The sequence below is a fragment of the Bufo gargarizans genome, chromosome 3, assembly GCF_014858855.1.
Source record: "Bufo gargarizans isolate SCDJY-AF-19 chromosome 3, ASM1485885v1, whole genome shotgun sequence".
Classification (NCBI taxonomy): domain Eukaryota; kingdom Metazoa; phylum Chordata; class Amphibia; order Anura; family Bufonidae; genus Bufo; species Bufo gargarizans.
Window position 1 is genome coordinate 326,315,829 of NC_058082.1, and position 26,386 is coordinate 326,342,214.

Below are 26,386 nucleotides of genomic sequence, written 5' to 3' on the forward strand. Positions count from 1 at the left end.
CCGATCGTGATACATATGCCAGAGACTTTTGTAAATCTTTAGCTGACACTGTAGGATTCTTCTTCACCTCATTGAGCAGTCTGCGCTGTGCTCCTGCAGTCATCTTTACAGGATGGCCATTCCTAGGGAGATCTCCATTTATAGACAATTTGTCTTACCATGGACTGATGAACAGCAAGGCTTTTGGAGATACTTTTACAACCCTTTCCAGCTTTATGCAAGTCAACAATTCTTAATCATAGGTCTTCTGAGAACTCTTTTGTGTGAGGCATCATTCACATCAGGCAATGCTTCTTGTGAAAAGCAAACCCAGAACTGGTGTGTGTTTTTTTCATAGAGCAGGGGAGCTGTGACCAACACCCCAATCTCATCTCATTGATTGGACTCCAGTTGGCTGACACCTCACTCCAATTAGCTCTTGGAGATGTCATTAGTCTAGGGGGTTCACATACTTTTTCCACCTGCACTGTGAATGTTTACATGGTGTGTTCAATAAAAACATGGTAACATTTAATTCTTTGTGTGTTATTAGTTTGAGCAGACTGAAATTGTCTATTGTTGTGACTTAGATGAAGATCAGATCACATTTTATGACCAATTTGTGCAGAAATCCATATCATTCCAAAGGGTTCACATACTTTTTCTTGCAACTGTAGGTAGATAACTTTATGTGAACTGAACTGTATGACATATGTCAGGCCCCATTCCGTAAGCAAGGCAGTAAATTACTCTGCCCTCCTCTCCCCTCCCCCCTCCTTACCTTCTAACCCTGCCATCATCCCACCCCCCCCCCCCCCCCCCGAAGTACTGCTGTTCCTATAGTTTAGGTTTCTGCTTATTGGCAATTGTTTTTCATGTTATGCATAATGTTATTTGTTTGTGCACCACAGGTCAAGACTTGTTCAGGATTTGAACACTTCTCTCACCCCCCATCCTTGGATTCACTAATTCATTCTCTTACTTGGCTTCATAGCCTTAGAATATACTTTCCCTTACTCACTAAACCTAGTTACCTCACCTAGATTTTTCTCTGTCCTCCTTCTTACCTGTCCCCACTGGTAGCTAGGGGGACCTCTACTACCAACTCCATCGATAAGAGTGCTTGAGAACATGAGCAAAATCAGATGTGCTACCTTTAGTGTGCGTGACTTAAATACTCCTAACAAGAGATATCATGTACTAGACATGCTCAGGAAACTTAAAGCTTATATTCTCTTCCTACAAGAGACCCATTTTAAACAAAACAAAATGACATATGTTATACCCCCACGGGAACAAGGGAGGGAAGCTTATGTCCGCTTTACTTAAGAAAGAAAGAGCTAATCAACACATTCATGGGATTAGAGACCACACAGGTAGGACTACCTCCTCCCCACCAGAAATGGCAGAGGCTTTCCATAAGTATTATTCAACACTATATAATATTGATAGGATAGGTGATGCGCAAGGAGAAAACCAAAAACAAACCCTGATTGATGCCTTCTTACAAGACATATCCCTGCCAAACTGGACCAAGCCATGAAAAATTCCCTCCTCATCCCTATCATACATAAGGAAGTGAACATGGTCCTTGCCTCCTTCCCCCCAGTAAAGAGCCCAGGCCCAGATGGGCTTCCCTTGCTCTACTACAAATAATTCCAAGACTTGCTCATGCCTCATCTCATCGAACTCTGCTCCTCGTTGTTCAGAGGGGACCCACTCCCCAAGCAGTCTCAGGAAGCACACATTACCCTTATAGCCAAAGAATGTAAAAATCCAGAAGAATGTGGAAGTTACAGACCTATATCACTTCTAAATTTAGACCTTAAAATCTGGGCTAAGCTTCTGTCCCTTTGAATAAAGAAGCTTCTATCTCACCTGATAGGTGAAGAGCAATCGGGATTTGTACCGGGGAGGGAGTGAAGGACCAACACGACCAAAACTGCTTACAGCAATCTATCAAGCACATGCCGAAGCTAGACCACTGGTCTTTCTCGGAGTAGACGCCAAGAAGGACTTTGATAGAGTTAGCTGGCTCTTCATGCACTCCATACTATTGAAATTTGGTTTTCCAACTGCTTTCATAAAAGCGATTTTTTCACTCTACTTCCAACCGTTGGCTTCTCTCCTAGTGAATGACTATTTGTCACCCCCTTTCGAGATAACAAATGGTACCAGACAGGGGTGTCCTCTCTCCCCCACTCTGTTTGTACTTTGCTTTGCTACAGAGAGTAAGACAGCATTTACATATCAAAGGCTTTCCTACACCAGATGGCGAGTTGAAAATGCTAGCTTTTGCAGATGACCTCCTGTTCTTACTGCCTGACCAAGAGGTTGGACTCCCTTGTCTGGTTAAACTGTTTGAAAGATTTGGAGAAGTCTCAAACTTTAAATACTGAATATATCTCTCACAAAACAAAGTTATTTGAGGATTAAGGGAACTTCCCTTTTCGTGTGGGCCCCCTCATCCCTCTAATACCTAGGCGTACATATCCCTACCTCCATACACAAAGTATATGACATGAACTTTCGCCCAATCCTTACAGAAATCCAAAAAATCATTACAGACTATGATATCCCTTTGATATCATGGATCGGTAGGAAAAACGTCATACAAACATATGTCCTTCCCAAAGTTCTGTACAAATTGCAAATGTTACCAATAGCCTTGCCACAAGCCTTCTTTACCAAGATAAGATCCCTTTTCTCTTATTACCTATGGAAACAGAAACGCCCCCGACTGGCGCATAAACTTTTGACCAGGCCTATGAAGAAGGGAGGCATTGGTTTACAAGATGTCCAAACAATATACAAGGCGATTCAATTGAGAAGATGGATCAACTTAACTACCTTTTCTGACTCGCAAACCATATCTCGATGGTCCACAAAGGCCTATAAAGGAGATTTGGTGCAAGACATGTTGCTACCCCCCAAAACGTGCAACACATATAATCCATCTGATACTAACTTGCTTTTCAAAGGGGCTTCTATTACTTGGGCTTCACTCTCACCTTCTCTAGCCCCTAAAATATCTCCATTACTACCTTCCAGCCTAATACCTGTGGTCGTGGGCAGAGAATCTCTGACCTTTAAGCCTATGTGGGATCAACTAACACACATCTCAGTCTCGAACTTGTTCCCGAGTGGAGGGATTCCCAGCCTGACAGTCCCAAAATCATTGCTCCCAAATCTCGCACTCACGTTTTTGCACGTTTCGCACTTTACTAGATGTTGAACAGACTTCTTACAAGCGCACTACCCTTTCAGGGACCTTACTGATTTTGAACTAGATTTGTCTGCTCCAGTCTCTAAGTTCAAAAAGCTCTCTAAAGTGCTGAATGTTGCTTGAAGCAAAAAGCACCTGAATAACCCAGGATACATTGCTTCTTGGGAGAAAGAGCTGGGTCTCTCTTTCACTGATATGGAGATAACTCAGATCCTTCAAAATTCCCACGGATCTTCAAGATGTATCCGCTTACAAGAATCTCACTACAAAATTCTTGCTAGATGGTACAAAACCCCTGAGTCTCTTCATGCGCATGGACTCTCCTCCAATAGTCTTTGTTGGAGGTGCAACTTACAAGTGGGCACACATACCCATGTCTGGTGGGATTGCCCGATTATCCGCCCCTTTTGGTCTGAAGTAGAATGCATAACAAGAGAAATTATGGGACCACAATTAACGTTAACTCCGGCCTTGGTTTTACTAGGCTATCCTACACCGGAACTTTGTCAATCCTCCTCATCCCTGATCACTCACTTTTTAGCGGCAGCTAAGTCTTTAATCCCCCTGAAATGGCTTAACACTATTCCCCCCACTATAAAGGAGTGGTTTGTTATATCAAATATGCAGATTCGAAGAGATGTCAAGTAGATCAAGTCGTGCCCACCACACGTTTCTCACAGTATGGGATGCCTGGCTGAAGTCACCATATTGTGCAGCAACATGCTCCAACTTTACTACCTGATAACGTCTGTTTTGAACAGGTTCTCGAGATACTCATTTGCCCCTCTCCCCCCTTTTTCACTCTCCCCAATACTCCTCGTACACCCAAATTACTTGCTCTCTGTTATTTAATGAGTATGTTACTTAGTACACTGTTAAACTGTACTTCTGCACTGGTATGCTGTAATACTGGTCTTACATTGTAATACTGGTCTTACATTGTTTATTGATGTGTAATGGTCACCCATTGATGTATTTTTACCCTGTGTGGGGATTGACTTGTAATTGCCTTTATCACAATGGGTATCTTTTCTGAATATCTAAACTAATAAAAACACAGATGATAAAAAAAATTACAGAAGCCCAAATGTGGGACAAAAGAGTCAAGCGGAATTGTGGGAAAAGCTATTGAGGCGCAAATGTTGGCCAAAAGAGTATAGCGAAAATGTGGGATAAAATATTGAAGCTTAAATGTGGTACAATTTGCTTAAGTTTAAGCATTGAATCAAAGGAGGTGGCGCGCATCAATTAAAGAAGCATTTCAGAAATTTTATTCCCTGTCACCTATGCAGTGCAGGGGTTTATTCCCGTCTAAAATGGTATAATGTCGGGGGCGGAGCCTAACCGCTAAACAAGACAGAGCTGTGAGTGGAAGCTCTCTCCTCCATATACCCCACTTCAAAGCCTCTGCACGTTGCAACCTACTTAAAAATGGGAAAATTCAGCAGAGAAAGACCCAGGGATGATTCCGATACCCCCAAGGGGAAGAAAAACCAAACGGACCTGGACAGATTCGTTCACAAGCGATCCACTCGGTCTACTGCACGCTTGACCAAAATGGCGCCCAAACGCACAGAGCAGGAATCAGACGGAGAGGCAGAGGAAGAGCTGGACTATGCAGACTCACCAGCAGATGACAAGCCGATGGAGGAAGCGGGACACATCACAAAATCCTTTCTAAAGGAATCGCTGACACAAGCGCTTGCACCCCTGCTACAAGAGGTGAGAGATCTGCCCCATGACATGCAGGCCTTGGGATCCAGGGTTGAACTCCTGGAATCCCGCCAGGAACAGATAGTAGCCCACAGTGTAGCCCTCTCTTCCATCTCCAGAGACCAAGTAGCTTCTTTAAATAATGCCTTCCTCATGATTGAGGACCAAGAAAATAGAAGTAGGAGAAAAAATATACCTTGAGCGCGCCGCACTGGCCATGTTTGTGGACCTGCTGGGGGAAGAGCGGGCGACAACCGTCAATATTGAGAGGAACCATCGCTCTCTGCGCCCTACACCTAAAGAGGCAGACCCCCCAAGAGATGTTATTTGCGGTCTCCTGAGTTACAGAGACACAGCCGCTATACTCCAGGCTGCCAGGAAAAAGACCTCACTGTGCCATGAAGAGTCACCTGTATCTCTATACCAGGACATACGCAGGATACTAAAGCCATTCACAGAACACCTGAGGAGTCAGAAAATAATGTACAAGTGGTTATTCCCCTTCGGAATCACGTTCACCAGGAATGGCCGAAGATGTACAATCAGGTCTCCCCAGGACTTACGTTCTATCTGGAAAATCCTGGAGATAGCCCCACTGGAGTTGGACTCCTGGTTACCAGTGGACATTCCATCATCTCGTCTACTGCAACTGCCGACTTCAGAATCCTGGTCTCCAGTCTCCAGAAGGAGATCTTCCGGCAGCAGGAAATCGCCGGGTTGATGAGATTCTATCAAGGCTGGTGGTCAAGCGATACCTCTGAAGCTCCAGATCTAGCTGCCCTTTACAAAACCAGTGGCACTCCTGTTATAATTATGTTTTGCTACCGTTGTAGCTATGCCACTATGTTGTATTCATGCAACGTGCACTATACCTACAATGCTGGTCCTGGCTTTATCTGCTAGGCCAAGATCTGCAAGCCCTCGGAAGTGGGGTGGTGGAGGCTTCGGGTTAGGATGAAACTCCGCCTGCACCGTTCCTCCCCCACCCTACAGCTGGGGCTCATACCCTCAAAGAAGACTTCCCTAATATACCAACTGTTAGTTATTGTTAATGGTTTAAGTTGTCTTTGTCCCCACTTTCATAACTTGGTTGTCAGCTCTGTTCTCAGCCCAGATGCCCACTTGACGAGCAGAAGTATTACCCGATACAGGTTGTTGTCTGGGGTCACGTGTATCTGCATACCCAATCAGCATACCAGTGCAGAAACGCCCAGCTCGCCAGCTCACCTTATACAATGGCTTTTTCATCCAGTATATGTGATAAACCCCCGTAGAGGGATTTGGCTTATTTCTGCTCGGAGTCTCATAACAGGTTTGACCGCCCTTCCTGGCATACGCAATACACACCTCATCAAGTTTTTGCCCTACCTACTAGACCACTTGCAAAAGTTGTACACCCTCCGGTATTTGGTTATATTCAGCACAAGGCATGACAAACATGATTTTAATCTCCTTATGCATATACATGTATTCAGTCCACATGTCATTAATCATGTCCTCTGCTTCTCACCACCCTTCTCTCAGGATGGGATTGGTAATCGTGTGCTCATCAATATGCTTAGCACGTGTACTTACCGGAAGATACCAAACCATCTTAGGTTATATCGTGCATTCTATATATTTAGACCACATTGTATTCATAGCCAGACGGCCCCTTCCTTAATCTTCACCTCGCAGGGAATTGTGAAGGTCTGTATCTATAGCAATTTTGACTGCACTTGTGTTTATACAATCTTAGTCCAGGTACCCAGCGTGTCTGATATATGCTACGTACCCAACATTCTTATTTATTATGTACTCAGCTTTTATGTCTTTTTACCTGTATTCAGCTCAACGGCGACTCCAGGGGAACCTGCAGTTATGAATAGTCCATTCTTCTCCCATATGTCTGTCAAGCGCTGGCCTGGTCCTAAGGAGCCTGGGATTGGTATGTACCATGCCTATGGGGTGTACTGTCAGCTTTCTACACTTGCGCCCACCATTGATATTAAATGGCGGAATTAAAGGTCACCAGCTTCAATGTTAGAGGGTTTAACTCACCCCAGAGGAGGTCTCAGGTTTCCACTCTCCTAAAAAAACTGGGTAGCGACATATGTTTCCTGCAAGAAACACACCTTAAAAAAAGGGAGAATGCCGAATATCTCGAAATCACAGTTTCCTAGATGTTTCCATTGCACGTATACCTCAGCCTCAAGAGGTGTGAGCATTGCGTTAGGGAAAAATGTACCGTTTGAACCCATTTTAGTTCAGGACGACCCTGAGGGTAGATTCTTATTTATAAAGGGCAAAATAGGAGGCCTCCTAGTTTCCCTAGAGGGTCTCTACGCCCCCAACTCAAGACAGCACAAATGGTTACGCACAACTCTGCTTAAATTCCAGGATTTTGCTGAGGGACTACGGATTATTGGAGGGGACTTTAATATCTCCCTCAACCCCGAATTGGACACATCTACTGGTAGGTCGCACACATCACGAAAAACTTTGGGAGGTATTAGTGGTTTACTTAAAGACTCTCAGATGGTGGACACCTGGAGAGCAGTACATGCTCTAGGAAAAGACTATACATTTTACTCCTCAGTACACAAGTCATTCCAAAGATTAGACTACATCTTTCTGTCAAGCTCCCATATTAACATGCTAACACACATAGACTCTATTACAGTCTCCGATCATGCCCCTGTGACATCCACACTTACGTTTTCTAACCTCCCCATTAGGTCATGGTCGTGGCGTCTGAACGAAACCTTATTAGATAATGACTCACACGTCTCCGATCTGTCTATCAAAATGTCACACTACTTCCGTATCAACTCCACAAGCGACACGTCCCAGACTATTATCTGGGAAGCCCATAAGGCTTTCATTAGAGGAGATCTCATCACATTAGGCGCTAAAGTTAAAAAAGACAGACAAAAGATGCTTAACTCTCTACTAAGCCAAATAGCAACCATGGAATCTATCCAGAAACAGTCCAAATTAGTCCAAGTTCAAGATGAGCTTAACGCCCTGAGAAGACAATTAAGGGAGTTATTGAATATTAAGTGTGCAAAGGCATACCAATATGCTAAATTTAAACAATACCTACACGGGAACAAAGGTAGCAAACTCATATCGCACCAAATTAAACAGAGAAGAGATGCCCAATTTATCCCTTCCATTAACTCTGCAGGCGGCGGTTGTGTCTCCAATACTTCTGACATAGCAGCTGAATTCTGCTCCTTTTATAAACAATTATATAACCTTGAGACCTCTTCTGGGATGACCCCAGGAGACCTGTCAAAGACTGAGAGAGTGCGCCAAATAGACAGCTTCCTCGCAACCATGAACCTGCCAGTATTGTCCAAGGATGACTGTTCGAACCTCACTAAACCCTTCTCTGAAGAGGAAGTGAAAAAAGTGGTCATGGGCATGCCCTTAGGTAAAGCGCCGGGCCCTGATGGCCTGCCAATCGGATATTATAAGAAATTCCTCCCAACCATCCTACCCCAACTAACAAACTGGTGCCAGGCCCTAGCAAAGGGCGAATCTCTTCCCAAACAAGCATTAGAAGCCACAATTACAATTATCCACAAAGAAGGAAAAGTTGCAAGAGAATGTGGGAACTACAGACCCATCTCGCTACTGAACCTAAACATAAAGATTTGGGCCAAACTATTGGCTTCTAGATTAAACTCCCTGATGCCAAAAATTATCAACAGAGAACAGGCAGGGTTTGTAATGGGCAGAGAGGGGCACTTCCAATCCTGTAGACTCTTAAACGCGATCACATGGTCAAAGCTTAAATCCCAGCCTATGGTGCTGTTGAGTACAGACGCCGAGGAGGCCTTTGATCGGGTCGACTGGTTATACATGCAGCGTACCCTCCTCAGGTTTGGAATCCCCTCAATGTTCATGCAAGCTATAATGTCTCTATATAGCTCCCCTAGTGCCAGGGTATGAGTTAATGGCACACTATCAAACCCCTTTCCTATCTCCAATGGTACACGACAGGGGTGCCCCTTGTCACCATCATTATTGATAATGGTTATGGAGACGCTGTTGCAGGCGTTCCGCAACAACCCACTCATCAAGGGCTTAACAATAGGGTCTGTGGAACACAAATGTGCGTCATTTGCTGACGACTTAATGCTCTTAATAACAAACCCTAAGCAGGCTTTCCCATTAATTCTGGAATTATTTTCGGCCTTTGGAAAATTATCCAACTTTAGAATAAACTATTCTAAGTCAGTAGCAATGGGAGTGTCGGTACACGCCTCTTTGCTGAGAACACTTAAAGCGACTTACCCATTTAAGTGGAACGACACCTCCATTACATACCTGGGAGTTGAACTGACTAGTGACCCCTCTAAACTATATAATGTTAATTATATATCACTGTTAAAGAAAATACAAACCCAGCTGAAGTCCCTGACACTTCTGTGGGTATCGTGGTTGGGGCGTAAAAATGTTTTACAGGCATATATTGTCCCAAAATTACTATATCTGCTACAGATGCTACCAGTGAGTGTGCTGCTATCCTTCTTCAGACGGGTGCGACAAATGTTTTCACTCTTCCTATGGAAAGGTAAAAAACCCAGGATAGCCTATGACAGACTAACTAATGCTCGTATACAAGGGGGTTTAGGCCTCCCTGATTTAGCTTTATATTATAGAGCTATTCAACTAAAGAGATGGCTGTTGCTCTGCATACAGACATATAGACCTTTGAGGGCAGACATTGAGATTGCAATGCTAACCGAAAAACAATTGGCTAGTCTCTGGGGACTCGATCTCCCAGACGATTCTCCTCCAGGACTTTCAGTAGGTCTTTATAAGACAATTAAACAGCTTAAAGGGTATATTGCCCTTCTCAATGCCCCCTCATCTCCTTCCAGCCACAGCCATCCCTTTCCTGTTGAACAGGGACATGCCATCCATTCCCAATTTTGGAATTTGCTCAAGAATACTTCGTTGTCATCCCTTCTTCTTAAACTAAAGTTAGATGGAGGCATAGCCTCCTTTTGCTCTACGATTGTGAGTAAGGAAAACTTCCTAGCGTATAATGAACTAAGAAACACCTGTACCGACCTATTAGCTAAGTATGATAATCCCAATGCTCCTACTTGGTTTGAACAGCTTGCGTCTCATGATAAACTACCAAAACAGACGATCTCACTGTTGTACAAATGGTTATTGTCCATGAGACCCATGGGAACCCCGATTTTTATAAAAGCTTGGGAGTCTGACATAGATTGCTCTTTCACCCCAGCGGAATTAACCCTGATCTACCAAAGGTCCCATGGTTTCTCTAAATGTATTAAAATACAGGAACATTCCTTCAAAACTATGACCCGATGGTATAACGATCCAGTTAAGCTGTTCAAAATGGCTTATCTCCTGATGACCGATGTTGGCGATGTAGAGTGGGAAAAGGTACCTTAGGAGACATACTATGGCTCTGCCCGATCATCCGTCCATTTTGGGAGCTAGTCGAGCATCAGATAAATATAATATGTAATACATTGATCCAGTTATCGCCAGCTACAGTGCTGCTTTGGCTGCCATCGAGCACCTGGCGCCCGGGCTTAGCTGACCTGCCGACACAGATGGTACAGGCGGCAAGATTAGTAATTCCGAAGCTCTGGCTTCAAACATTGCCTCCTATCCTGAATGAATGGTATGTCAAATTAGATCAGATATATTTGATGGAGGAACTGGCAAGCTGGGCTACTAGATTGCATTGTAGATTCCTTAGACTGTGGGCGCCCTGGAAAAAAGTCAGAGAGAAACAACCGATCCTTGGTTAGAAATAGGCACTTCAGGGTTATCTACACTGAGTTACATAGCTCGGGTGCGTGGAAGGAGTGGGCATCTGTGGCTTGGCATTCAAGGCAGGGTACACACACATACCCAGCATCCATATGGCTGACTATATTGTGATGTTAAAATAAATAAATAAGGGGGCGTGGCCAACTGCCGACTGGAGAGGACGCATCTTCCCTCTGCTCTGCTTCTGAGGGCACAATCCTCTTCAATCCTTGGCTAATTAAGCCTCAAAAGACCCCAAATTATCCACAGTGGGATTACCCACATTCCACTCTTCACAGAGAGACCAAATTTGGGCCAAAAAACGGTCCTGTGACTGATCTGCCGCCGAGGCCTAGCAGCGGGTACATCCACGGCTTGGACGGAGGTTTGCGGCGGCTGGAGCGGCCAGAAAGTCAGGACGAGCCGTGTCCTCTAAAAGACTAAGAAGCCGTTGGAACTATTACTGCACAGGACCAGAGGCCAGAGAGACGCCGTCGGCAAATTCTATCAAGCGGGCGCCATCTTGTGATAAGGACAACTTCAAACAAGGTACCGCTCTGCTTCCATCGCACCCCAGCCACACACAGAGCTGAGGAACCCAGCGCTGACACCCACAGCAGTAACGCTGACACACCGGGTCACAGCAGCGGCGGTCTGACACATCCCTCCCGACTCTTACCTGGCCCTCTGCACTGGATAATAGCTCCGGTCCTGTCTGCTGGCAGCCCCGATCCGGACGCCAGCCCGCCATCAAGTCGGTGAGTCTGCCTGTAGCAGGTGATAGAACCTGCAGCAAGCCCGGCCAAGCCCTGTGCAGGACAACAAGTTAACCCCTGGTGAGGGAGCTAGATAGCTGCAGCGGCTGTGTGCTCAGACCGGCACTTGTTTATTAAGCGGTCCTACAACAACTGAGAAGATATATCCTCAAGAAGGGCCCAGCTTCTGACTAGCTCTGGGGACACAAGTTTTCCTCTCCCCCACTGGCCCTCCAGGAGTCAAATTAAAGGGTTGAAGTTCATTTAACGCTTATCCCACTTCTTCACCTACATTTAAAGAGACAGTACCATATTTGTTTTGTTATAATAAAGCGCCAGAAGATAACTAATTAAACTGCTTACTGTTCTACGCGTTGAGAAATAGAGAAAACTCAACAGTGGGGAATGAAGCTAGCGTAATGACATAACCAGTATCACCCTTACAGCGTGGCATTACAGCTTGGTTTAACCAAAATGGTGAAAATTGGTGGGTCTAAAGCTGGAGAACCAGCCAGTCAGCAGAAATTGAACTCAGCGAGTGGAGAAATGGACAAATTTATTAAAAAAGCAGCAGCCACGGTTGCAGCCAGAGAACATAAAATGGCGCCAGACACTCCAAAAGCCACAGGCCGTAAACAAGCGGAATCCTCTGCTCATGAATGGGAAAGTGGGGAAGATACAGACAATATGCCCATCTCCAGATCCTTCTTGAAGGAAGCTTTAGCATCTTCGCTCTCATCTGCTTTGGACCCCATCAGCTCTGATCTAACGACCATCAAGCTCGACGTCAAGCAGATAGGAAGAAGAGTTGAGACTTTAGAAGAAAATCAAGAGAACATAATTCAACACCAGCAGGCAGTTACAAACAGTGTCTCCCTAATCCAGAAAAACATCAACAGTTTATTTAGTGCAATTGAAGATCAGGAGAACAGAGGAAGACGAAACAACCTCCGCTTTCGTGGCATTCCTGAATCAGTCGCTGCCAGTGACCTTCCTTACACAGTGGTTCAAATTTGCCTTATGCTCCTTGGCCCTGACACCGCTCACGAAGTTATACTGGAAAGGGCCCACAGAGCTCTAAAACCTAAGCCTGCACCTTCAGAACCTCCAAGAGACGTGATATGCAAATTTCTGGCGTTCCCGGTGAAGGAAGCGATCATGTTTAAAGCGAGGTCCGGGAGTCCCATACAATGGGAGGGGAAAGACATCCTTATTTTTCAAGATCTGGCTCAGTCAACCCTGAGAAAGCGGAGAGCGCTTAAACCCCTCACAGACTGGCTTAGATCTAAGAAGATCCTCTACCGCTGGTCGTTTCCCTTCGGAATATCCTTCATGTTTGACGGCCACAGACTGTCCATCACCTCATTTCAGGACTTAGAACCTATATATGACCTCCTGGGATGTGGCCCCTTAAACATCCAGAACTGGGACCCCGTCCAAAACCTTCTAGATCTCCCGGAACTACCTAAGCCGGAACCCTGGGAAAAATTACGCACACCTAAGTCTCACAGACATAGGAGACATGCGCAAGGTCCTTCTCCCAGACGTCTACAAGTGGACGATTAAAACATGCTCATCACCACCAAGAAGTAGCTGTATGCTTTTACCTTCTAACTCTATCCCTCTGCCTCTTCTTCCTCTCATGTTACTCCGCCTACCTAGAGGTATAGAACGATCAAAAAAAAAAAAAAAAAAAAAAAAGGAAAAAATAGACCTTTACTGTCTATGATTGGTTTATTATCCTCTACTTAAGGTGACCTAACTGTCGCTAACTTTTCTCCCCTCTCTCTAAATACTCCCTTTACCCAATTCACTTGGGTTACACTTTAACTAATTGCTTTCATTTTTTGGCTATGAAAGTTAATGTGTTATATTTCTTAGCAATGGCCCGTCCTCTGATCCGGGCATATTGCTCGTTATATGTTTATGTTACTATTAGTTTACTAGGAAACTGTATTGTAAGTCTGAGTCTGAGTAATGAGAAAATCAATTGTCATATGGATAGGTTTGCGGCTCCCCTGGTGGCTGGAAACTTGGGTTCCATTAGCTTCCAATCACAAATAGCGAGTCTACAATCCTCCAACATTTTCAAGCCATGACAGATCTTCAAATATCCTCATATAATGTCAAAGGCTTCAGAACGCCCTCCAAAAGATCTCAAATCCTATCTTTATTACGAAAAGAGAAATGTTCTGTTATATTTCTTCAGGAAACACATTTTAAAATCGACCATTATCCTAACCTCTCATTCTCTAGTTTTCCAGAGTGGTACCACAGTGGATCCGATTCTTCAGCCGCCAGGGGAGTAAGCATTGGTTTCAAGAAAGGTTGTCCATTCCAATATACCTCCCATATACAAGATCCTGAAGGCCGGTACATAATGGTAAAAGGTACCTTTGCAAATCAAATATACACCTTTATCAACATCTATGCCCCTAACACTCAACAACACAAATGGTTCTCCTCCTTAACCCCACTGGTGGAAGAATTTAAAGATGGAATTGTTATCATGGGTGGAGACTTTAATATAACAATGGACCCCACTCTAGATTCCTCATCACAAAAATCCTCTCTCTCCCAAACAAAACTCAGAGGTGTCCTTAAAGGACTCCACTCTCTCCAATTGGTCGATGTGTGGAGAATCTTAAACCCTTTAAATAGGGACTACACCTTTTACTCTAATATGCATCACTCCTATCATAGACTGGATTACTTATTAGTTTCTAAGGAACACCTCCAGTTTTGCACTAAAGCTAGGATGGGGTCTATACACCTCTCAGACCACTCTCCCATCTTCCTATCGATCTCTAACCCACAAAATATTCCTAAAACATTCAAATGGAGGTTAAATGAACAATTAGTCACTTTCCCGGATTACAAAACACAAATACAGAGCTCCCTGGAAGAATATTTTTCTCTAAATGCCATTCCCGAAACATCCCCCCAAACTGTGTGGGATGCACACAAAGCCTACATAAGAGGACAATTTATTAAATTGGGATCCATATTAAAGAAAAAGAGAATGGCAAAAATGGATCAGCTTCTCTTGGAAATCCAGAAGCTGGAGGAGTCTCATAAAAAATCTCTTTTAGCCTCGGATTTATCCCAACTTAACAAACTAAGATCAGAACTAAAAAACCTCCTTAACACTAACTCTGCCAAATTTTATTTACACTCACAGTTTAAATACTTTGCCCATGGCAACAAGGCTTCAAAATTAATGATGAATCTCATAAAAAAGAGGAAGGTCCAAAACCACATCAGTAAAATTAATGGGAGAGATGGGGGGGTGGCTATCACCTCCAAGGACATTGCTCTTCAATTTCAAGAGTATTACCAAACCTTATACAACATCCCACAAAGTACGCCATATGCCCAAGACTCATCTAGCCCAAATACTATTGACTCTTTCCTAGATGCCATTACTCTTCCCGAATTGACGGAAGAACAAAGACAGATCCTCATTACCCCTTTCAGCACTGAAGAACTCGAGAAAACGATAAAAAAACCTCCCAAACGGCAAGGCACCTGGCCCAGACGGCCTCCCGGCCCTTTACTATCGCTCCTTTAGTACCACCCTTATCCCACACTTACTTCAGGTATGTAATAGATCCCTCTTAGGATTACCCATCTCAGCAGATATGACCACAGCACATATTACCATTTTACCCAAAGAAGGGAAAGACCCGTCTCAATGCTCTAGCTACCGCCCCATATCCCTCTTAAACTTAGATTTAAAAATCCTTGCTAAAATGCTGGCTAACCGTCTCGCCCCATTCCTCCCAGACTTGATTCATAGAGATCAGACAGGCTTTGTAAAGGGCAGGGAAGGGAAAGACAATACCGCAAAAATTCTCAACGCCATCTACTACGCAAAGAAGAAAGGCTTACCCCTGACTTTGCTAAGCACTGATGCGGAAAAAGCATTCGATAGGGTCAATTGGACCTACATGCGCTGCGTAATGGTCAAATTTGGTGTCCCACCACCATATATAGATGCCACTTTTGCTATGTACTCCAATGCTTCCGCATCAGTGCTAGTAAATGATACTATTTCCCTTCCATTTGTAATTAAAAACGGTACGAGACAGGGATGTCCCCTATCCCCCCTTTTATTTGTTCTAACAATGGAACCGCTTCTACAAACTATCAGACAAGATACAAAAATAGAGGGGTTGAAACTAGGTAAGCAGGAACATAAAACCGCAGCTTTCGCGGACGACCTGTTAATCATCACTACAAATCCTCAAATTTCCTTGCAGGCCATCCACAACTTATTAGAAAGATTCAGTCCCCTCTCTAACTTCAAAATCAACATGAGCAAATCTCAAGCCATAGGCATTGGCATTCCAACGCCTCTGATTAACTCTTTAAAAGCTAAATCTCCTTTCAGCTGGGACACTCCCTTTATCTCTTACTTGGGAATGAAAATAAGCTCTGACCCCAATAACCTTTTTAATCTTAACTACACCCCATTACTTCAATCTATCTTGGATCAGATAATCCATCTAGATTTCCAGACCCTGTCGTGGTTTGGTAGGAAAAACTTAATCACTTCTTTGATCATCCCCAAACTTAACTATTTAGAACAAGTGCTTCCTATTCCAATCAAGAAAAAACACTTCAAGTCTTTGACGTCAGCGATTCGTAGATTTATATGGAAACAAAAAAGCCAGAGATTAGCGATGACCACTCTGCAAAAGCCCAGGGATCAGGGTGGCATAGGCCTCCCTGACCCACAAACATACAACAAGGCTATCCATCTAGCTAGAATCCTTGATTGGTTTCGGAAACCACCCCATAAATCATGGGTGGACATGGAATCATCCATAGCTCAACTTTCCTTCAGATCACTCCTGACAGGTGACAAAACAACATTAATCTCTCTCTCCAACACCAACCAGATTATTAAGTCCTCGCTCTCAATATGGAACTGGTTTCGAGAATCTATTTGGGGTTTCCCTCTACCCTCCCCCTTATTACAAGTAAGAGACATTCTAGACTTAGCCCCTCTGGAATTAAAACAATGTCTCCCTATCTCTCTTAAAACATCCCAAATTCCCATTATTTCACTGTTTGATGAGGAGAGTAGGTTAATCACCAAAAAAGAAATGGCCGAGTTACTCTTAACTTCAGACACACTCCCCTCCCCGATATCATTCCTTCACAATTACATCTCTAAACACATCCCATTCCAGACTCTCCTTAGGCCCATTACTTGGTTCGAGGGATGGATATGTAGTCAGACTGCGATAAGCAAACCGATCTCTCGAATATACAAAAAATTAAACTCTCCTATTAACATGCCAAAACCAGCTTTCATTGGTTTATGGGAAAGAGATTTGGGAATCTCCTTTTCACCACCAGAACTGACCAAACTTTATATCTCCCCTCATAAATCGTCAAGGTGCGTACTAATTCAGGAGAATAGTTATAAAATTCTAACGAGGTGGTACAAGACCCCTGATATTACTTCCAAATATGATAGCTCGAATTCAGATAGGTGTTGGAGGTGCGAGGACTCAAAGGGAAATTTTTTCCACATTTGGTGGACTTGTTCCATTGTTTCTAAATGGTGGAAAGACATATTCGACAGGAGCAATGCAATATGTAAAACCTCAATACCGCCAAATCCTCAACTGGCCTTATTGGGCCTTCCACCTCCGGACTTCGTCCCTGGGATCCCCCCATTGTTCCATAACCTTCTCATGGCTGCTCGCCTCCTTCTGCCTCGCTTCTGGCTTTGAACAGAACTTCCATCTCCAGAAATGTGGAAGGATAAGATAGATAGCTTATATAGATTTGAAGAATTGGCGGCTGCCGAAGAACGTAATTTAAAAAAATTTAGTGTTAAATGGGATAGATGGGGGAAGCATAATCATTCCAATCACATGCAGACTACTGTCAATATTCTGCCGTCTCATTAATGGGGAATAAGCACGTTTTCCACCTTCGGTCAACGAATAGAGAGGCTAAAATAGTCTAAAGGTTGGCCTTCTCCTTTGACTTTACTACTTGGTAAGAATTATTCCGTAAATACAACTATGTATATGCTCTCGACTCAGACTCAATAGGAGTGGGGATACTCAACCACTCCTACTCTTAACTGCACACATTCTCATTGCAGTTTCACTGTATTGTTACTGTATACATCTATTGTTATTGTATACATCTAATGTTTACATTTAATGTTTACATCTACTGTTTACACTTATCGTATGCTCTGTACAACCCAATATGGATTATGTACGACTTATCTATTTCATGATTGTACAATTATACTTACTTTAAATAAAAATTTTAAAAAATAAATAAATAAATAAATAAAACAACCGAGAACCTTTTTGTCCCCTAAAATGTTTCATGATCCTCTTCATGTTCCCCCTTTCCCCTCTATTTGATGGTGGATATGCTTTGCCTCTCAATCAGAGCTAGAAGTTTACCATTTGCAACCTTTGTTATAATGCTATGTGGTTATCATCATTATGTGTAATACCAACATTGCTGACTCGCGACGTGATGTCATCAGTGTCATATCCACTATGATTTTTAACGTTACAATGTAAAAACCAAAAATTGTCTGATTTAACAGTGATTGTCAAACACTTTGCTTTTTCAATAAAAAGAGATTTGTTAAAATTGTATAATGTCAACCCAAGACTGTAACAGAAAAATTACAGAAATTAATTAACCTGCCTACTTGGTAGAGCAGGGGTCTATGAAAGAAAACAATGTAAAATAAAAATTATTGAAATGTATTAAACTGTCAACTAGGTAGAGGAGGGGTATATTACACCCAAAAATTGGTGAATTTGACACAAATTATTATTATTTTTTTTACCGGTCTAATAGGTATAGCAGTAGAACATCACACCAAAAAATTGCTGAATTTCACTATAAAATGTAAGAGACAATTTTTTTTTATTGTTTAACCTGTCTACTAGGTATAGCAGTGGTACTTCACACCCAAAGATTGTTGAATTTCAACTGAAAATGTAACTGACAAATATTTATTTTTTGTTAACCGGCCTACTAGGTATAGCAGTGGCACTATACACCCAAAAATTGGTGAATTTCACCCGAAAATGTTAATGACAAAGTAGTGAAATGATATAAAATAAAACAAGTACTAATAAAAAATGATGGATTTATGAGGTGGAGTTCCATATGTAGTAGGAGTTTGAGGAGGCGGTGGACATAGCGGAGTAGGTGGAAGCGGCAGTGGAGGAGGACGAGATAGCCAACACAGGTTTTTGGTTTTATTTATTTATTTTTTTTAAATTAAGGTACACTCCAAAAGAGTGTGAAATATCCAAAATACAAACATGAGCAATTGCGCTGCAGTATAACAATGGCTGGTTAGTGTCGGTATACATGTCTATTCTGGACAAGGTACGGACAAGTCTTGAGGGTTCCATGGTTCATTTTAATGAATGTGAGCTTGTCCAAATTGGCTGTAGACAGGCGGCTGCGCTTGTCTGTGATGACGCCCCCTGCCGTGCTAAACACACGTTCAGATAATACACTGGTTGCAGGGCAAGTTAGCACCTCCAAGGCGTAAAGGCCATGCTCAGGCCATGTGCCCAATTTGGAGACCCAGAAGTTGAAGGGGGCAGACCCGTCATTCAGTACGTGTAGGCGTGTGCACACATACTGCTCCACCATGTTGGTGAAATGCTGCCTCCTGCTAAGACGTTCCATATCAGCTGGTGGTACTGGTAGTTGTGGCATGCTGACAAAGCTTTTCCACATTTCGGCCATGCTAACCTTGCCTTCTGAGGTGCTGGCGGTGCCCCAGCTGCATTGGCGACCTCTTCCTTGTCCTCTGCCTTCGCCTTGTGCTTCCACTGTGCCCCCCCAGCAGCGCGTCTACCAGCATGCTCTTGTACTCGGGCATCTTGCGATCATGCTCCAGTGAGAGAATTAAGGACGGTACGTTGTCCTTGTAACGGGGATCCAGCAGCGTGGCCACCCAGTAATCAGCACAAGTTATAATGTGGGCAACTCGGCGGTCGTTGCAGAGACACTGCAGCATGTAATCGCTCATGTGTGCCAGGCTGCCCAGAGGCAACGAAAAGCTGTCCTCTGTGGGAGGTGTATCATCTGTGTCCTCTGTATCCACCTATTCACGCACCAGTGAAGGCAATGAGCTGGTCTGGGTGCCACCCTGCTGTGAACATGGTTCCTCCTCCTCAATCTCCTCACCCTCCACCTCCTTATCCTCCAGAACTGTGCCCTGGCTGGACAATTGTGTACCTTGAGTTTGTGGGTGCAGGTACCCACCCTCTGAGCCACTTGGGAATCACTGGCCGGAAACCCTACGAAATAATCCCTCTTCCTCCTCCTCCTCCTGTGCCACCTCCTCTTCCATCATCGCCAGCACTGTTTTTTCAAGGAGGCATAGAAGTGGGATAGTAACGCTGAGAACGGTGTTATCGGCACTGGCCATGTTGGTGGAGTACTTGAAACAGCGCAACAAGGAACACAGGTCTCGCATGGAGGCCCAGTCATTTGTGGTGAAGTGGTGCTGTTCTGCCAAGCGGCTCACCCGTGCGTACTGCAGCTGAAACTCCACTATCGCCTGCTGCTTCTCGCACAGTCTGGCCAGCATGTGCAAGGTGGAGTTCCACCTTGTGGGCACGTCGCATATGAGGCGGTGAGCGGGAAGGCCGAAGTTGCGCTGCAGCGCTGACAGGCGAGCAGCAGGGTGAGAACGCCTAAAGTGCGCACAGACGGCCCGCACTTTATGCAGCAGCTCTGACATGTCGGGGTAGTTTTTAAGGAATCTCTGCACCACCAAATTCAGCACATGCGCCAGGCAAGGGATGTGCGTCAAACCGGCTAGTCCCAGAGCTGCTACGAGATTTCGCCCATTATCGCACACCACCATGCCGGGCTTGAGGCTGACTGGCAAGAACCACTCATCGGTCTGTTGTTCAAGGCCCGTCCACAGCTCCTGCGCGATGTGGGGTTTGTCCCCCAAACAGATACGTTTTAAAACTGCCTGCTGTCGTTTACCCCTAGCTGTGCTGAAGTTGGTGGTGAAGGTGTTACGCTGACCAGATGAGGAGCTGGGAGAGAATGAGAAAGCAGAGTAGGAGGAGGAAGCAACAGGAGGCAATCCTCGGTGGTGGAAGGACATGCGCCAAACTGCTATCAGCCTCAGGCCCAGCCACCACTGCATTTACCCAGTGTGCTGTTATGGAGATATAACGGCCCTGACCGTGCTTACTGGTCCACGTATCCGTAGTCAGGTGCACCTTGCCACAGATTTTGTCCCCTACTTTGTTGTGCAGGGAAGGGATGGCTCCCCTTGAAAAGTAGTGGCGGCTGGGCACGACGTACTTAGGGACAGCCACTGCCATAAGGCCTTTAAAACTATCTGTCTCCACCAGACGGAATGACAGCATTTCAAAAGCCAGTAATTTACAAATACTGGCATTCAGGGCTAGGGATCGCGTGTGGGTAGGGGGGTACTTCCTCTTCCTCCCCAGCGTTTGGGATATGGAGAGCTGAACACTTGTGTGGGACATTGTGGAGATGCTTGGTGACCCAGGTGTTGGTGTTGCTGGCAGATCCTCTGTTTGTGGGGTTCCAGGTGGCACTGTCACTCCAGAGGTGGATGAAAAGGCCGCAACTGCAGCAGAAGAGGAAGCAGGAGGAGCAAGAGGTTTTTGAGGTGTCTACGCCACTGCAGCTCGTGCTTTGCACTTAAATGCCTGGCCATGCAGGTTGTGCTCAGGTTGAGAATGTTTATGCCTTGCTTCTGGCTCTGATTGCACAGCGTGCAAATCACTCGTGTCTTGTCGTCAGCAAATTGTCTGAAGAACTGCCACGCCAGGGAACTCCTTGGAGCTGGCTTTGGTGTGCTCAGTCCCTTGCTGCAGTGGGCAGTAGAAGGCGTACTGTCTAGAGGACGGCCGCTCCGCTTCTGCACCCTGCTCCCTGTTCTGCTGTGCTGGTGGCTCTGTGCGACCACCGCCTCTTCCTCCGAACTACATAGGTCACTCTAGATGACCTTGATTTCATGTGGGGTCGAGGACCTCATTGTCCTCTACATCATCTTCCACCTAGTCTTCACCCCTGGCTTCCTTGTCGGTCTGCACACTTTTGAAAGCCCCAGCAGTTGGCACCTGTGTTTCGTCATCATCCGAGACGTGCTGTGATGGTCCTTTTATGTACTCATCTGAAAAATAAGTGGTTGGGCATCGCTGCACTCAATCTCTTGCACGTCTGGGGCAGGGCTAGGTGGACGGCCCTGGGAAACCCTGCTAACAGAGTCATCAAAAAGCAGAAGAGACTGCTGCATGACTTGGGGCTCAGACTGCTTGGCTGATTTGCAAGGGGGTGAGGTGAAAGACTGATGGACATCGGCTGCAGGTGCCAACTGTGGTCTTTCAACAGGAGACTTGGTGGGAGATAATGTGAAGGAATTGGATCCACTGTCAGCAACCCAATCTACTATCGCCTGTACTTGTTCAGGCCTCACCATTCCTAGAACAGCATTAGGCCCAACCAAATACCACTGCAGGTTTTGTTGCCTACTCGAACCTGAGGAAGGAGTTTCACTTGTGCGTGTAGCTGGCACAGATCGACCACATCCTCTCCCTGCAACAGGAGCTCCACCAGCAGCACCACGACCTGGGCCACTTCCCTTATTTGACACTCTCCTCATATTTTTTTTAATTTAGGATCTTACCCTAAATTGGTGTTTAATTAACAGAAGAAAAGAACCACAGTATGTAAAGGGTGTATCTCACACGGCCTGAATCTCTGTAGGCCTGAAGTAAATATATCTTTGCACAAAATGGCTGTATTTCAAATGGCTGTATTTCAAATGCCTAATTCAAACCCCTGTATGTAGAGGGGGTATCTCACAGGGCCTGAACCAGTGTAATCCTGAATTCAATATTGGTGCACCAAATGGTGGTATTTAAAATCTCTGACTGTAACCCAAATGTATTAAGGGTGTATCTCACAATAACATCTGCATCAAAGGCTGCCAACTAAATTTTTGGTGCCCAAATGAGTGTTTGTTAAAAAACTGAATTTGACAGCAGTATATAAGCTTGTAATTTCACACGTGCTGATGCTGCAAGGCCTGAAAATAGTGTTTTTTTGTCAAAAGAGTGTGTTTTTCAAATCCCAGAAAATGATGGGTACATTTCTACCTTAAATTGCACAAAGACTCATACAGATGTAGATTGCCAAAAATTCTTTTTTCGCTAACAGAATATGAAAGCTGTATATATTAAACTTGAATTTAACACTTGCAGATCTGGAAAATACAGTTTTTTGAAAAAAATAATGTTTTTCAAACCCCAGAAAATGATGGGTGTATTTCTACCTTAAATTGCACACTTACTAATACGGATGTTGTAGTTTGCCCCCCAAAAATTGTGATTTCCAATGTCCTAAAAGCTCAGATGCAGTGCTGGTGCACTGAGCATGCATAAAATGGCCGCCGCCACCCACCTAACTAACAGTATTCTAAAAGTTAGCATTTTTTTGTCAATGAGCTCAGGGCAAAGTAAAACGATAGTGCCCTGCACCCACACAACTATTTGTCTGTAGATCGCTGAGTTAGATTCTCTCCTATGCTTTCCCTGAAATCACAAGTCCAGCAGCATCCTCTCCCTACACATGTAACAGCAGAGTGACGTGCAGCGCTACGCGACTCAAGCTTATATAGAGCCTGGGTCACATGCTGATCTGGCCAATCACAGCCATGCCATTAGTAGGCATGGCTGTGATGGCCTCTTGGGGCAAGTACTATGCTGCTTGTTGATTGGCTGCTGTGCAGCCTTTCAAAAGCGCCAAGAAAGCGCCGAACACGGAACCCGAACCCAAACTTTTACTGAAATGTTCGGGTTCGGGTCCGGGGTCCCAAAATCCTAAAGTTTGGTACGAACAGGACAAAAGATAGGAAAAATATAAGAAAAATATATTTTCCTTTTTCCATACTTTTCCATACTTTTTCCATATTCTGTGCTTACTGTGATATCTGTGCCACATCTTGTGTGACAAGCGTGCATATAACATTTATTATGAAGAAGGAGAGCATTAAGGGACGGGGAAGTAGCCGTGATGTTGATGGTTCACGCAGATGCCATGGCCCTGGGCGTGGTGAAACTGTGCCTGCTGCCAGAGCACAAGAAAAACATTCATCCACGATACCTAGCTTCATGTCCTAGTTTGCAGGGTGTCGCAGGACAAAACTCTTGAAGTCAGACAAGCGCGACCAGTTGGTCAGTTGGATTGCAGCAGATAATGCTTCCAGTCGGTTAAGCACCACCCTGTCTTCCACCAAGTCCAATATCAGTAGCCAAGAATCTGGTCAACAGAATCCTCACCCTGATCCTCCCTCGTCCCACCATGGAGAGTCTGACCAAGCAATTGATCCCACACATTCAAATATTCCGAGGAGCTCTTTTCATCGCCATTACTTGATTTGGCCCTCTCGCAAAGCTAGCTTGAAGAGGAACATGAGATCTTGTGCACTGATTCGCAACCTCTTGAGCATTCACAGTCACAAGAACATGACGGTGATGAACGGCAATTAGTGTTTAATGAGGTGGATGATGATGAGACACAGTTGCCAATGAGTCAACTGCAATTACTGTCTCAAGAAGTTAATGAAGAGGATGAGACACAGTTGACAATCACTGAGGTTGCTGTTAGGTAAACAAGTCAGGAGGATAACCAGAGTGAGGAAGTGGAAAAGGAGGTGGTCACTGACCCAACCTGGGAAGCTGGCAACCACACCATACTGAGCAGGGGTGTGAACACTAGTAGCCTCACCACCACAAGCATTATCCGCCACATGGCATCCAAGCACCGTAATAAGTTGGACGAACGCCTGGGTACACAATCTGTGTCTGCGGGTCACACCACTGCCTCCTCTTCCCCTATGTTACATGCTGGCCACTCGCCTGTCGAAGGCGCAGGCGAGGATGCCTCCGCCCTGCACCTGGACCTTTGCAAGCACCATCAGCGACCACATGCCCTGCCCCAGTGCAGTGTCCAAATGTCATTACCCCAGGTATTTGAACACAAGCGCAAATACCCACCCACCCACAGGCCATAGCACTAAATGTGCACCTTTCAAAATTACTTGTCCTGGAAATGATGCCATTCAGGATTGCGGACGTCCAGAGATACTCTGCCCCAGCCGCCACTACTTTTCAAGATGTGCCGTGCCCGCCTTACACCAACATGTGTCCCAAAACGGCACAGGTGCCCTGACCAACGCAGTTACTAGGAAGGTCCACTTAACAACGGACACATGGACATGTGCATTTAGCCAGTTACGCTACATTTTCTTGACGGCACACTGGGTGAACATTGTGGAGGCCAGAAGCGAGTTGTACCCTGGGATGGCACAGGTGCTACCGACACCAAGGATTGGGGGTTCTAATTCCATCAGGGTTTCCGCCAGCACCTACTTTAGTGGCTCCAACCCCCACTTCTCCTCCTCCACCTTCTCCTCCACTTTCACCTCCGAATTATCCGTGTGCAGCACCAGTTAGCCATCAGCCGGTAACTGGAAGCAGTGTAGCACTGCAGTGGGGAAGCGGCAACAGGCCGTACTGAAGCTGATATGCTTAGGGGACAAACAGCACACAGCCGCAAAGCTGTTGCAGGGGATAAGAGACCAGACTGATCTGTGGCTCTCGCCACTCAACCTACAACCAAACATGGTTGTAGTGTGATAATGGCCGTAACTTGGTGGCAGCTGTTGAGCTCGGCAAGCAGAGACACATCCCATGCCTAGCCCACGTCTTAAACTTAGTGGTTCAGTGGTTTCTCAAAACTTGACCCAATTTGCCTGAGCTACTGGTGAAGGTGAGCCTTGTGTGTGCACATTTCCACAAGTCATCAACAGCTTCAGCCGGTCTGTCAACGCTGCAGCAGCGCTTTAAATTGCTAGCTCACCGGCTGTTGTGAGACGTGGGCACGTGCTGGAACTTGACGTTCCACATGTTGGCCAGGCTTTGCGAGCAGCAGAGGGCAGTAGTGGAATACCAACTGCAACATGGTTGTCGCCTTTCCAGTCAGGTTCCACTCTTCACAAGCAACGAGTGGGTATGGATGTCTGACCTCTGTGAGGTTTTACGCAACTTTGAGGAATCAAAACAGATGGTACCCGTAGAAGTTTAATTCCATCTGTTTAGTGTGGGTGGGCAGAAGAGGAGAAAGAGGATGAGGAGATCAACAGTCATCCTCCTGATGATGACAGCAAAGTCTGTTGGTACTCTGGCACACATGGCTGACTTCATGTTAGGCTGTTTTTCCCACGACAACACGGATTATCGTTTGTTCACCCTTTTCGATCCCCGCTACAAAGAGAACTTCTCATCTCTCATTCCTCTGGTGGAGAGGATGAGAAAAACCAGAAGGTCCTTGTTGAAAAATCATATCAACATGCTTATTTGTCACATATAATACCCTCTCATATATGCCCTTGCATATAATTTTTTAGAGGGTCAGCTCACCTGCAGGCCCTCGCATATAATTTTTTGCAGGGTGAGCTCACACACAGGCCCTCGCACATAATATTTTACAGATTCAGCTCACCTGCAGTCCCTCGCATATCATGTTTTACAGGGTCAGCTTACCGGCAGCCCCTCGCATATAATGTTTTACAGGGTCAGCTCACCTGCAGGCCCTTGCATATAATGTTTTACACGGTCATCTCACCTGCAGACCCTCACATATAAAGTTTTACAGGGTCAGCTCACCTGCAGGCCCTCGCATATAATGTTTGACAGGGTCAGCTCACCTGCAGGCCCTTGCATATAATGTTTTACAGGGTTATCTCACCTGCAGGCACTCGCATATAATGTTTTACAGGGTCAGCTCACCTGCAGGCCCCCGCATATAATGTTTTACAGGGTCAGCTCGCCTGCAGGTCCTCAACTACAAT